Consider the following 11,196-nt stretch of genomic DNA (forward strand, 5'->3'; position numbering starts at 1 on the left):
TTTTTTTTTTTGGAAAGGGGTCTTTCTTTCATCTAGCAAGAATATCTAGAAACATCTGCTTTTGTCCTTGTGTAGAAGTCAGGAATGAGCCCAAACCGCCCCCCACCAGCCCTCACTGGCAAGATAGCCCCTCAGGAATTTCTTTTCCTTTTGTGACAGTGTAGAGTTGTGGTTGCAGGAAACTCCTGCTGTTCATCTCCCCCTAGAAATATGTTATTTCAAGGGCTACTCCACATTAAACTAAAAAGAGAGAAAACGGCCCCGTCATTCCAAGAAGACAGGGAGATGGGCTAGCAACCGCTCTCAAACAAAGCCAGCATTTGTCCTCAGTCGAGAAGGATCCCCTTAGAAGTAAGCCCCGCACAAATCTGAGGACATTCTGAGAGCATCATTGTGTTTCGTGTCCGTGTGGTTTTAACCTGTGAGGATGTCTGCTCCGGGCCAGCAGGTGACCCAGGCTGTCCATGACCCATCCCTGGGAGGGGTGTCAGGCAAGCAAGTCACCACAGCAGAGCCGGGGGATTTCTGCAGGCCCTCCGTCTCTTCTGGGGGTCACTGTGCCCCCTGGCACTATAGCTGTCGTCTCCCCATGTTCTGGTCACCAGCCTGGCAGCTCCCAAGTTTTGTTTTTCCTGGAAGCCAACATCCTGGTGGTCAACAGCCAGCTGCCGCAGGCCCACCACAGTACCTGGAAGGGGCCCCACACATGTGACCCCCACACAGGAGACAGGTCGTTTTGTTCAGGGTGTGGTAAGTTACTGCGTGCACTAGCTTTGTGTTAAATTCCTTTCGTTGATCCAGACTAACTCATCCATTACCCACTGTCAATAATGACTCCTCCTCCATCATTTCCTTTCTCTGGTGTTTTCAGATTTCCACTTTGGCAATATGTAATATCCTGTTCATCTGATTAGCCAAGCAGAGGATTATGCCATCTGCTTTCTTCTTAATTTCTTGACATTTCCTTCTTGGAAGTTCAAGTGGTGCAGTTCAAATGCAGGAAAACCTTTAAAATGAGCTGTGTTTTGACCCGAAATTCTGACAGGTTAGCATTTCCCCTCACAAGAATGAAATTAAAAGCAAAACAATGCTTGAAGTTTTGCACTTGTTGACACAGCCACGTTCTCCAAAGCCTATGTAATGTTTTAGGTGTTTTCAGAAACCACACTAAGAATAAATAGCATTTAGAGAGTTCCTCAGAGTCAAGGAACAAATTGCACATCCAAGTTCCGATCGTGTGTTCTGTCTGGTTAGAGGTGGCAGGCCTTGCGTGTCTCCTACCCCTCACGTTAGGTGCTGGTGTGAGGGTGTTCTCATTTCGTGACACAGATTATCCCGAAGTCTGGTGCATTGCACGGGGCAGCCGCTCTGTGTGCACACACACCCTGGCTTTCAGCCTTCACAAAGAAAAAGGTAGAGCAGTTGCTTCTGATGGAGTCCCTTTGTTTCTAGTTATAATTGATGCCGGTGGTTCGCTGGTGTTCTTGCACTCGGGGGTGCCGGGAGGGAACCTGGGAGTGAGCGCTCCCATGTGAGTTCGTGGAAGGGGGCTGCGCAGAGAACAGTGGGTGTGCCAGCCATGTATGTGCATTTTCTCAGACAGCAGAGACCATGTGTTCCTCATTACAGCCTGAGCCATGGCCATGCTATGCTGGACCTCTGGTAAATCTAGGGATTACTTTTTTTTAAAAAAAAAGCAGAGAATTTATCTTTCTCCTTCATGTTTTCTGTGTTTGCTTCACATTTGAAAGCAAAGGCAGAGTTCCCATTTTTGCGTTGAGGACCCACTGTACCAGCTTGTGACATGTGTAAACCTGAGTTTTAATACCCTTGTGCCACCATTTTCTGAATAGTGAAATACACACCATTTTCAGTCACTGACACCCCACGTCCGTGCTCAGGGCGTCTGTACAGCTTCTAACTTTTTATGAAGTTAACATGTTTCCATGTTAACATGCATTTGCCATGACAGTGATGGTCCAGAGTGTAGCCGTGGACCACCTGAACATAGGGGTGTGCAGAGGAGCAGGTCACTCACGGAGGACGCAGCATCTAATCCATGCCCGTGTCTCAGCCCCGGTGCACCTTTATTGTGCTGAGGGGCAAATCAAGAACCACAGACTTATGTAGACAGACGATGAGTGAGGTGACCGGAACGGAAAAGCAGGAGTCGAGCAAGAAAAGTTTTCAGATACTTATTCACAAGTAGAAGAGAGAGTTAAATTTGGGAAAATATTATAAAATACTTGTTCTTACATTCTCATCCACCAAACGTATAACCGTATCAGCAGGCAGCTTGTTACTACCTGTCACCTGAAGTTCTCCCAGGGGCATCTCAGCCTCTTCGCACGCTTCGTTGTCATGAATGAATACACCGGGCTGCCCAGGTGATTGTAATCTCTCTGCAGCATGGAGAGAAGATGACATCCTGAGCGAAGCATCTGAAAGAGTAATTTAGGATGAGCTCGCTTTTTGTGTGCTCTTCAAGAGGATTTCCAGTGTGTTGCTGTTTTCAATTATTATTCCCAAAAAAAGTTGCCTTGATTCTAAAAGCACATATAGAGAATGATGACAATCATTTATGCAGAAGATTTTGCGCTAGAATATTTTAACCAACCCAAGCAGCCATCACAAACTAACAACTTACTTTCCCTTCGCTTTATAAGTAGTTTATAGACTTGATTTTCACATGTATATTACAGCCTTCCCGGTGCAGTGGAAGAATTTCCTACATAAAAGAAAGGGTGATTAACTGCATTGAACTCATAACAAGACAGGGGTTTGAGAAACTGCCAGATTGCCCGGCATAGCTGAAGGCCAGGCATGCCTGCTCAGACCCTGCGCAGTCTGTACTAAAATGGTCTGATGGTGTTGTTTTCGGCCCCGGGGTGTCCTCGAATTAATCTTTCTCTAGCCCTGCGCACTAACTGCTAAATAAATACCTCCTGAAGTCCTTGAAACCAGAATTGTAAGTTAGCACTTTGCTGTGGGAGCCTGCCGAGCTCTGAGCTCAGCTGTCCCTGACGGAGTTAGTATCAAGACAGCGCCCTGTGGTTCATTTGACAGATATTTTGGAGCACCTACAATGGACAGGAAGACGGGGCTATCTTTCTTTAAAACTAACCAGCTAAAATCGTTCTAGAAGCCTCGGTGAAGGAGACATTGAAATGTGAGCTAGCTTTCCTTGGGAAGCCTCCCAGGGTTGCGTGTCTGCCTCTGTGTGGTGGTCGTGCCTCACCAGGCTCGACAGTCATCAGTGATCGGTGATGGTCCCGTGTGTGCCTTTGGCTGATGCTGCAGAGCTCGGGGCGCCCACTGCAGCAGAGCCTCGGTGACAGTGGCCAGGCTTTGCTGTCCCCGCTGCTCTTTCCTCCTGCTCTCAGCTCGGAAGCTTGTCTTTCCGACGGATCCTCATACAGCTTGCACCCCTGTGCCTTCTGTTTGCTTGCTTGTCTTTTGCGGTTTCTTCTTCTGTGCAAAAAATGTGAGTACCGCCTCGTGTTTGGGTGGCACGAGTGGTAAAGAATCCACCTGCCAGTGCAGGAGATGCGGCTTCGATCCCTGGTTTGGGAAGATCCCTTGGAGAAGGAAATGGCAACCCTCTCCAGTATTCTTTTCTGGAGAATCCCGACAGGGGAGCCCGATGGGCTATAGTCCATGGGGTTGCACAGAGTCTCACAAGACTGAGCAACTGGGCGCATGCACGCACACACGTACACACACACACACAAACACACATATGTTGATAAAGACCATTTGTGTTCCTTTCCCACAGCAGCCTGGTCAGGAATCACATTCACCTCGCTGTCAGGAAACTGGAGACGTGGCAGAGACCCACACCCAGTACCTGCCAGCCACAGGCTGGACCCACTGCCCATTGCTTTGAATGACCATGACTCTGTGAAGTCTCACTTGAAGGGAAAGGCAGGCCATGAACTCTAGAGATCCCGCCTGACCAAAGCAGCCGCAACCTCTGCCCATGGAGGGAGGGAGTGAAGGCAGGCAGGAGGGCGTGTCGGTGACTTGTTCAGACTCGGGGCGGGGGCAGGGGGGAACTGGCGGTTCAAATTCAGGTGACAGCATCCTTGACCACCCAGTTTGTACTCTGGGATCCTTAGAAACATCCTGGAGCCCTTCCTTCCTCCCATCGTGAAAATAAGGAGAGGGTTAAAATGAAACGTGATCCTTTTCTCAGTCTGCAGCTAGCAGGATATGGGCCCTTTTCCTTTTTTTCTTACATTAAAAAAAAAAAAGGCTTTATTAATCACAGATGTCTGACTGTAAGACTGGAGGTCTTGAGGGCGGTTTCCCTTCTCCCAGCAGCTTGGGGCCATGTGCATTCCGGGGTTGGAGCTCTCCTATGTAGGGCCGGGGGGCAGGGCTCCCCCCTCCCCTCCTCTCTTTAGCTTTTTTCTATATTTTAAGAAGAAATCTGACATGGACTTTGGGTGAACTCTGACTTCAGCAAAGAACCATCTTTGTGGAGTTGTGTTTCCTTCAAAATAAGAAAGAAACTTTGATTGATTCCCGACTCAGGGCTTTAGCAGCTCACAACCGGCTTCGTCTTGTAAACACACAAGCATCTCTCTAAACAACTGGGACACGCTGACAGTATTTCTTTAGGCTGGAGTTTACCTTGTCCTCTTAATGAGGGATAAGTTACTTTTTAAAATGGAAACACAATGAAACAATTCACCTAGATTGCTCCTGTCACCCTTCATACATCTAAAGATGATGTTGAGTATATCCTGATTACCATGGTTTGTTTTCAGCTGCTCAGTCGTGTCTGACTCTTTGTGACCTCGTGGACTGCAGCACATCAGTCTTCCCCATCCTTCACCGTCTCCCAGGGTTTGCTCAAACTCACGTCCATTGATTAGGTGATGCCATCCAACCAGCTCATCCTCTGTCGTTCCCTGTCTCCTCCTGCCCTCTATCTTTCCCAGCATCAGGGTCTTTTCCAGTGAGTCGGCCCTTCTCATCAGATAGCCAAAGTATCAGCTTCAGCATCAGTCCTTCCAATGAATATTCACGGTTGATCTCCTTTAGGATGGACTGGTTGGATCTCCTTGCAGTCCAAGGGACTCTCAAGAGTCTTCTCCAACACCACAGTTCAAAAGCATCAATTCTTCAGCGCTCAGCCTTCTTTATGGTCCATCACCCACATCCATGCATGTGGGAAAACTGTAACTTTGACTCTGTGGACCTTTGTTGGCAAAGGTACCGTGCTAGGCCTGTGATGTGAAGATGATTCATCCAAATCCCTTTTTCTGGGGACTCAGAGTTTGCATGCACGTCATCTTGGGGGTTCTGTGCTACCAGGTTGTCATGGCAACATCTTGTGTTTGCAAAAGCACTTTACAGTTTGTAGAACTCATTCATTTCCATTCTCTCAAGTAATCCTGTCATATGAGGAGGAAATTCAGATGCCAGGATGTTGGCCTGGGTCAGGGCTGCCGAGGGGAGGAGCCGGGCTCAGACTCAGACCCGGTGATGAGCCCGGAGTCTCTCTGACATCCTCGTCCTCAGCTGATTATCCACCTGGACCTTGAATCAGCGGAGTTCCCCCAGGCTGGAAAGAGGAAGACATATCCCCAGCAAGGCGTGATAGGAACACGGGCACCCTCGTAGACGTGGAATGTGGTGACAGGGTGGAGAGGCAGCAGTACTGAGTATTGAGTCTTTTTTTTTTTCTTCCAAGAAAGTAGAAGTTGAGGGGAGGGCAAGCCACAGGGACTGAAGATGGAAACAGGAACGGTACGGTTTCTTTGAGTAACATGTTTTCCATCATACTTCTCAGGCGAGTTCAGTTCCACATCCTTCTCCTGCCCCCACGCCCACACCATGGGCGTGGGGGCAGGGGTGTTGGTATGCCCCCTGCCCTCAGCACACGCTCACGGGCCTGACTCCACACCACAGTGAAGCACCACATAGCACAGGCCGGAAAAGCACACAGTTCACAAACTCGGGAGCTGGACCACAGTCAACAGGTGTGACCTGTAGCTCGTCTCAGAGCTGGTGGGATAGAGCACCATGTCTGGACGTCACCATTCACGGGGGTCAGCGACAGCTGTCAGAGAGTTCAGGCGGGGAAATAGCCTTCAGCTGGTAATCGATGCACTGACTCACTAATTTTTAAACAGAAACTTATTGGGCCCCAAGGATGTGCTAACTAGGCACGTAGCTGTGAACCAGCCAGACCTGGCACCCGCTGGTGTGTTCCTGGAGTCTGAGGTCACGGTCCTGCCTGACAGCTGTTGTTGTTTAGTCACTGAGTCATGTCTGACTCTTTGTGACCCCATGAACTGTAGCCCGTTAGGCTCCTCTGTCCATGGGATTCTCCAGGCAAGAATACTGGAGTGGGTTGCCATTCTCTTCTCTAGGACATCTTTCTGACCCAAGGATCAAACCCACATCTCCTGCATTGGCAGGCAAACTCATTACCGCTGAGCCTGACAGTCCCCCGGCTACAAATGCTGTCATGCAAGGGAGACACGGAGCCCTGGCCACAGGTCTCCTCCCCAAGATGACTGTTGTCATTGGCCTGAGTCGCCCATAATCCTCGCAGAGAGGGGGTCTCCGAGGAAGGGGCCTGCCCAGCAGCGCTTGTGCTGTGCCAGGGCCTTCTGACACAGTGTGTCCAGCCACTGGGAGCTCAGCTGGGGAAGGCACCTGTGTGCAATCCAGCCATTAGGGGCCTCCCAAGGAGACCACCTGTGTGTCATGTGACTGATGCTCAGTCACATCGGAGACCTCAATTCTACTTGATGCCATTAGGACACGTTATTAAAGTTGGCATCAGAGCAGTTGGTCTAGTGGTCAGAATCTGTCCTTCAGATGACGAAAAATAGTAGGCCCTTTATTTCCTTTCTCCCTGGTGGGTTAGCTAGGAAAGAATCCACCTGCAATTCGATCCCTGGGTTGGGAAGATCCCCTAGAGAAGGGAAGGGGTACACACTCCAGTATTCTGGCCTGGAGAATTCTATGGACTATATAGTCCATGGGGTCACAAAGAACTGGACACGACTGAGCAACGTTCACTTTTATTTCCTTCTATAAATGGCAACCCATCCAGTATTCTTGCCTAGAGAATCCCGTGGACAGAGGATCCTGGTGGGCTGCTGTCCATGGGGTCGCACAGAGTCAGACACGACTTAAGCGACTTAGCATAGCATTAATGATTGATTTAAGTAATTTTTAAGTGTTTTTAAATTCCTGATTTATGCATATGTCACAGTCTGGTAAAGAGCTTGTAAATGGACTGTTAAAATCCATTGATCTGGGCAAAATGAGTCTCTAAGTCTTATTTTTTTCTTTTCAACTAGAGACTCATTTTGCCCAGATCAATGGGTTTGTTTGTCCAACAGTGTAAAGAATTAAATATTATTATTAAAAACGAACTGGAGAGGGAAGGAATTTATCTGTTTGCTCTAGTTTGGGGTTATTTTTTCATTGCTCATCACCTGAATTATGACTCATTAACCAGACCTGCACAAGAAGAAATACCTGCTAATCTTAGAGACAGGTGAAGAAACTTTCCCTCCACATTTTCAGGCTTCTGAAACGAAATCATTTTCCAAGGTAAAATTTTTAAAACAGCAAAATTTCCTTCTTAGTTTGTAAACCGCTGTTAGCATATTTCTGAGTCATAAATATTGCAGTTAAGTGAAATAATGTCATTAAGTGATAACAAATAGCAGCTCAAGAAGAGCACCTCTGCTCCCTGGGAACACGATTCATCGGGGCACTGGTGAGCTCGGACCTTGGACAGCTCTGCCTTCTCCTGGCTCTAGGCCCGACCGCTCAGGTCTCGGCCACGTTTCTAGTGCTTGACCTGCCAACTGAGGGAAAAAATCTCTTTTGAAACTACTGCTCAAAGTGCAGCGAACCATCCTGTGCAGCTGAGCCTACATAGAGACGCTCAGAAGTGACATCTCTGTTTTTCTCTTTGAACCATTTTTACAACCAGCAACACCTGCATGAAAATCCATATCGTGTGCTGCGTTGCTCCCGCGCCACGTATCCCCAAGTGCTGTCTTTTAGGCACAGAAACACATGGAAGTTCCGTTTGTTGGCTTAGGTGGTGTCCCCATCACTTCTGTTTATTTTCTTTTTAGTATTTATTTTTTCGTTGATTTACATAGATGATTTACAATGTTGTCTTAGTTTCGGGTGATTCAGATACATATATGAACTTCAGATATTCAGATACATATATGAACTTTAAAGCCTCTGCCTGTAACGCAGGAGCACTGGGTTCGATCCATGGGTTGGGAAGATCCCCTGGAGAAGGAAATGGCAACCCACTTCAGTATTCTTGCCTGGAGAATCCCATGGATGGAGAAGCCTAGTAGGTGAGATGTATATATCCCTCTCTCTATACATATGCTCTCCCATCACTTCTAAGGTGTGGGTGTTCTGCTGATGAATGTTAAGGCCTGCAGTCGATTTGGTTTCATTTGGTGAGTCAGCCTCTGCTTTCCCTGCCTCCCTCGGCTCCTGGGGCATGACGGAGCTCCGTCAGGATGCTCACCACGTATTGGGGAGGCCCTTCCACCTTCACGGTTCTCTGTCTGGTGCGGTTGCTCAGCTGAGGGAACATAAGGCTGTGAATCAGCATCGCTGTTTCTTTGGGCTGGAATTTCTGTTGTTTCCGGTCCCTGTGAGGTGCCTCCTATACAGCCGGCACTGTGCCAGGCCCTGGGCACACCTGAGGGGCCAAGTCAGACAAGGCCCGCACCCCCTGGGAGCTTCCGTCCTTGTGAGCTCGTAATGTGTTATTCAGGCCCAGCTCCAAAGGCCAGCTTCAGTGCTGCCTCCTGCAGGAAGGCTTCCGTGACCCCTCTCCTTGATTCCCCTTCTTCTCAAGCTCTTCCAGGGTTTGTACTCGCTTATAGCATGAAGGGTCACAGTTTTGCCTGAATGACGGTTGTGTGATCATTGAAAGCACTTCAGGCGGGTCCCCGGGGTGAAATTTATTTAATAAACCCAGGTGGGTTTGTTCATCTCCATCCAGTGGCAAGTACCAGGCTCGGCTCTGAGTCCCAGCACAGTCAACGACGGTGAAACATGTTTGCACCTACTGGGGCCAGCCCAGCGTCTTGTTAGTGTAATGTTTAGTACTTAGAAACACTTCAGCTGAATCAAGTATCACCTGACACATGGATCGTCCAAGCCCTCCCCTTCCCTGGTCTCCCTGTTGTCACAGTACAGGAGTCCCCAAGAGCAGGGACCCTCTGTCCTGTGTCAGCCCCTGAGAAAGTCCCCAGGAAACTCTGACTGCAGGCGTGGGGTCAGCTTGATGGCCTGGTTCTCCTGCCTCGTCCCTGTGGCGCCTGAGGAGCACGAGGCTGACATGGGAACGTTTCAGTCACACTTAACATAAAAATAAATAAAAATATATGCATCAAACCCGAGTGTCCTGCATTGGCAGGCGGGTTCAGACACATGTACTCCCACACAGAGGGAGAAAGGATTTTCTCTTAAACAGAACGCTATATCGATTAGTTCTGAACTGAAGTCGCCTCTGCGAAAATGTAGATTTTTAAGAATGAGCAATCCTGCTTGAAGCACATCATCTGTTTACAAAAGATTATACCCTCTCTGCCTGCAAGGCTCGACCAAGCAGGGACGGGGCTGAGGCGGACACCGCTGTCTCGCCCGGGCGAGTGTGAAACTGCTATCGACTCTTGTGCGTGTAATCATGGGATTGGGAGGAATTAACCCCCTTCTGTATCTGTGGCACATGGGGGTCTCCAGGGCCGCAGAGGTAAATACAGCTCAAACATGTGTCTGTATCAAATCATCTTTTAAAGATTGTTTTTAAGACTTCGAAAGACTGGAAGAAAACGACACGCAGAGTAAATGATCATCCTCATTCTGGTCTCTAAAGAGAGGCGTTTTATTCCATTTCAGGGTGGGGGTGTCCTCCCAGAGTCCAGGGCTCAGGACAGGGCCGACAGGTCTCCCAGGTCACTGGCTTTCTGTGTGTGAAGTCACATCTCCTGTCACTGCACAGAGCTATTGAGTGTCGGCTGTTACCTAAGTTTGTTCGACAGCAAAAGCGATCAGTTCAGGGTTGACTGTATTTAATTTTTTCAAATCCCATGAGGATGTTCATTGGGGTATATTTTCAAGTAACATCTTGGTTATTTGAAGTTATTTCTTTTTTAAATGTGTTGTTGTTTTTGTTCATGGCTGTTGGTATCAACTCAAGCACCTCAAAGGAACTGTGTTGAGGCTGAGAGCAGGGGCTGCACATTCGTGTTTCACGGCTGGGAACAAGCGGGACCAGCCAGCTTTTACCCTTTCACAGCGAGCTTTCTAGAAGGGTGCTGTTTGTCACAATGATGATTTACCAGGTCACATGCACGCTGAGTCATACATGCACATACATATACATATTAATACATTCAAGCATATTGCATTTTATTGCATTTTTTTTTTTCCGCTTCACAGAACCTGCTTTTTAAACTAATTGATGGTTTGTGGCAACTCTATTGGGCGCGTCTGTGGGAGCCATTCTGCCAACGGCATTTGCTCACTTCATGTCTGTGTGTCACATTTTGTTGATTCTTGCAATTTTCAAACCCTCTGCCAGCAAAAAGATTATGACTGACTTGAAGATTCAGATGATGGTTAGCATTTTTTTAGCTGTAAAGTATTTTTTAGTTAAACTATATGCAGTTTTTAGACAGTACTATTGGACACTTGAACAGTCTAATTTGGGGGGAACCAAAAATTCATGTGACTAACTTTATTGTAGTATTTTCTTTATGGCAGTGCTCTGAAATCAAGCCCACAACACCCCTGAGGTGTGCCTCCACTTTATTTATTGAGTGGTACTTTTATTCAGTGGGAGTGAGTCAAACTAATATATTTGTCCACCAGGATTAGTCTTTAATTTCCTTTAAGTTCTTCTTTAAGCCCTTCTTTCTCTTGGTTCTTGTCTGTCAAGAAAATAGGTGAAAATAATTCAAACAGTGTGTCCTCCGATGTCTGTGATATTTTAAGCGATAGTGACATTATGAGTCTATGCAGCACTGATGCTGATTGTCAGCATGGGTGACTCAGGTTTTGCGGAGGGGGGGGGGGGGACAGTACACGTGGAGAAAAATGATCTCTGGCAAAATTCAAGTTCGGGAACCATTTGATCAGTGAACCCGAGGGTTGGATCTCCTCCAACACCCCCACCCC

At 47.8% G+C, this 11,196-nt stretch overlaps 1 protein-coding gene across 1 annotated transcript in view; it reads left to right on the forward strand.

Annotated features, from left to right (window-relative positions):
* Nucleotides 1–11,196, forward strand: part of TRIO (trio Rho guanine nucleotide exchange factor) — a 359,748-nt gene that overhangs the window by 302,329 nt on the left and 46,223 nt on the right. The gene's annotated exons all lie outside the window — the stretch shown is intronic.

This window comes from Bison bison, unplaced genomic scaffold, assembly GCF_000754665.1.
Source record: "Bison bison bison isolate TAMUID 2011002044 unplaced genomic scaffold, Bison_UMD1.0 scf7180017864440, whole genome shotgun sequence".
Classification (NCBI taxonomy): Eukaryota; Metazoa; Chordata; class Mammalia; order Artiodactyla; family Bovidae; genus Bison; species Bison bison.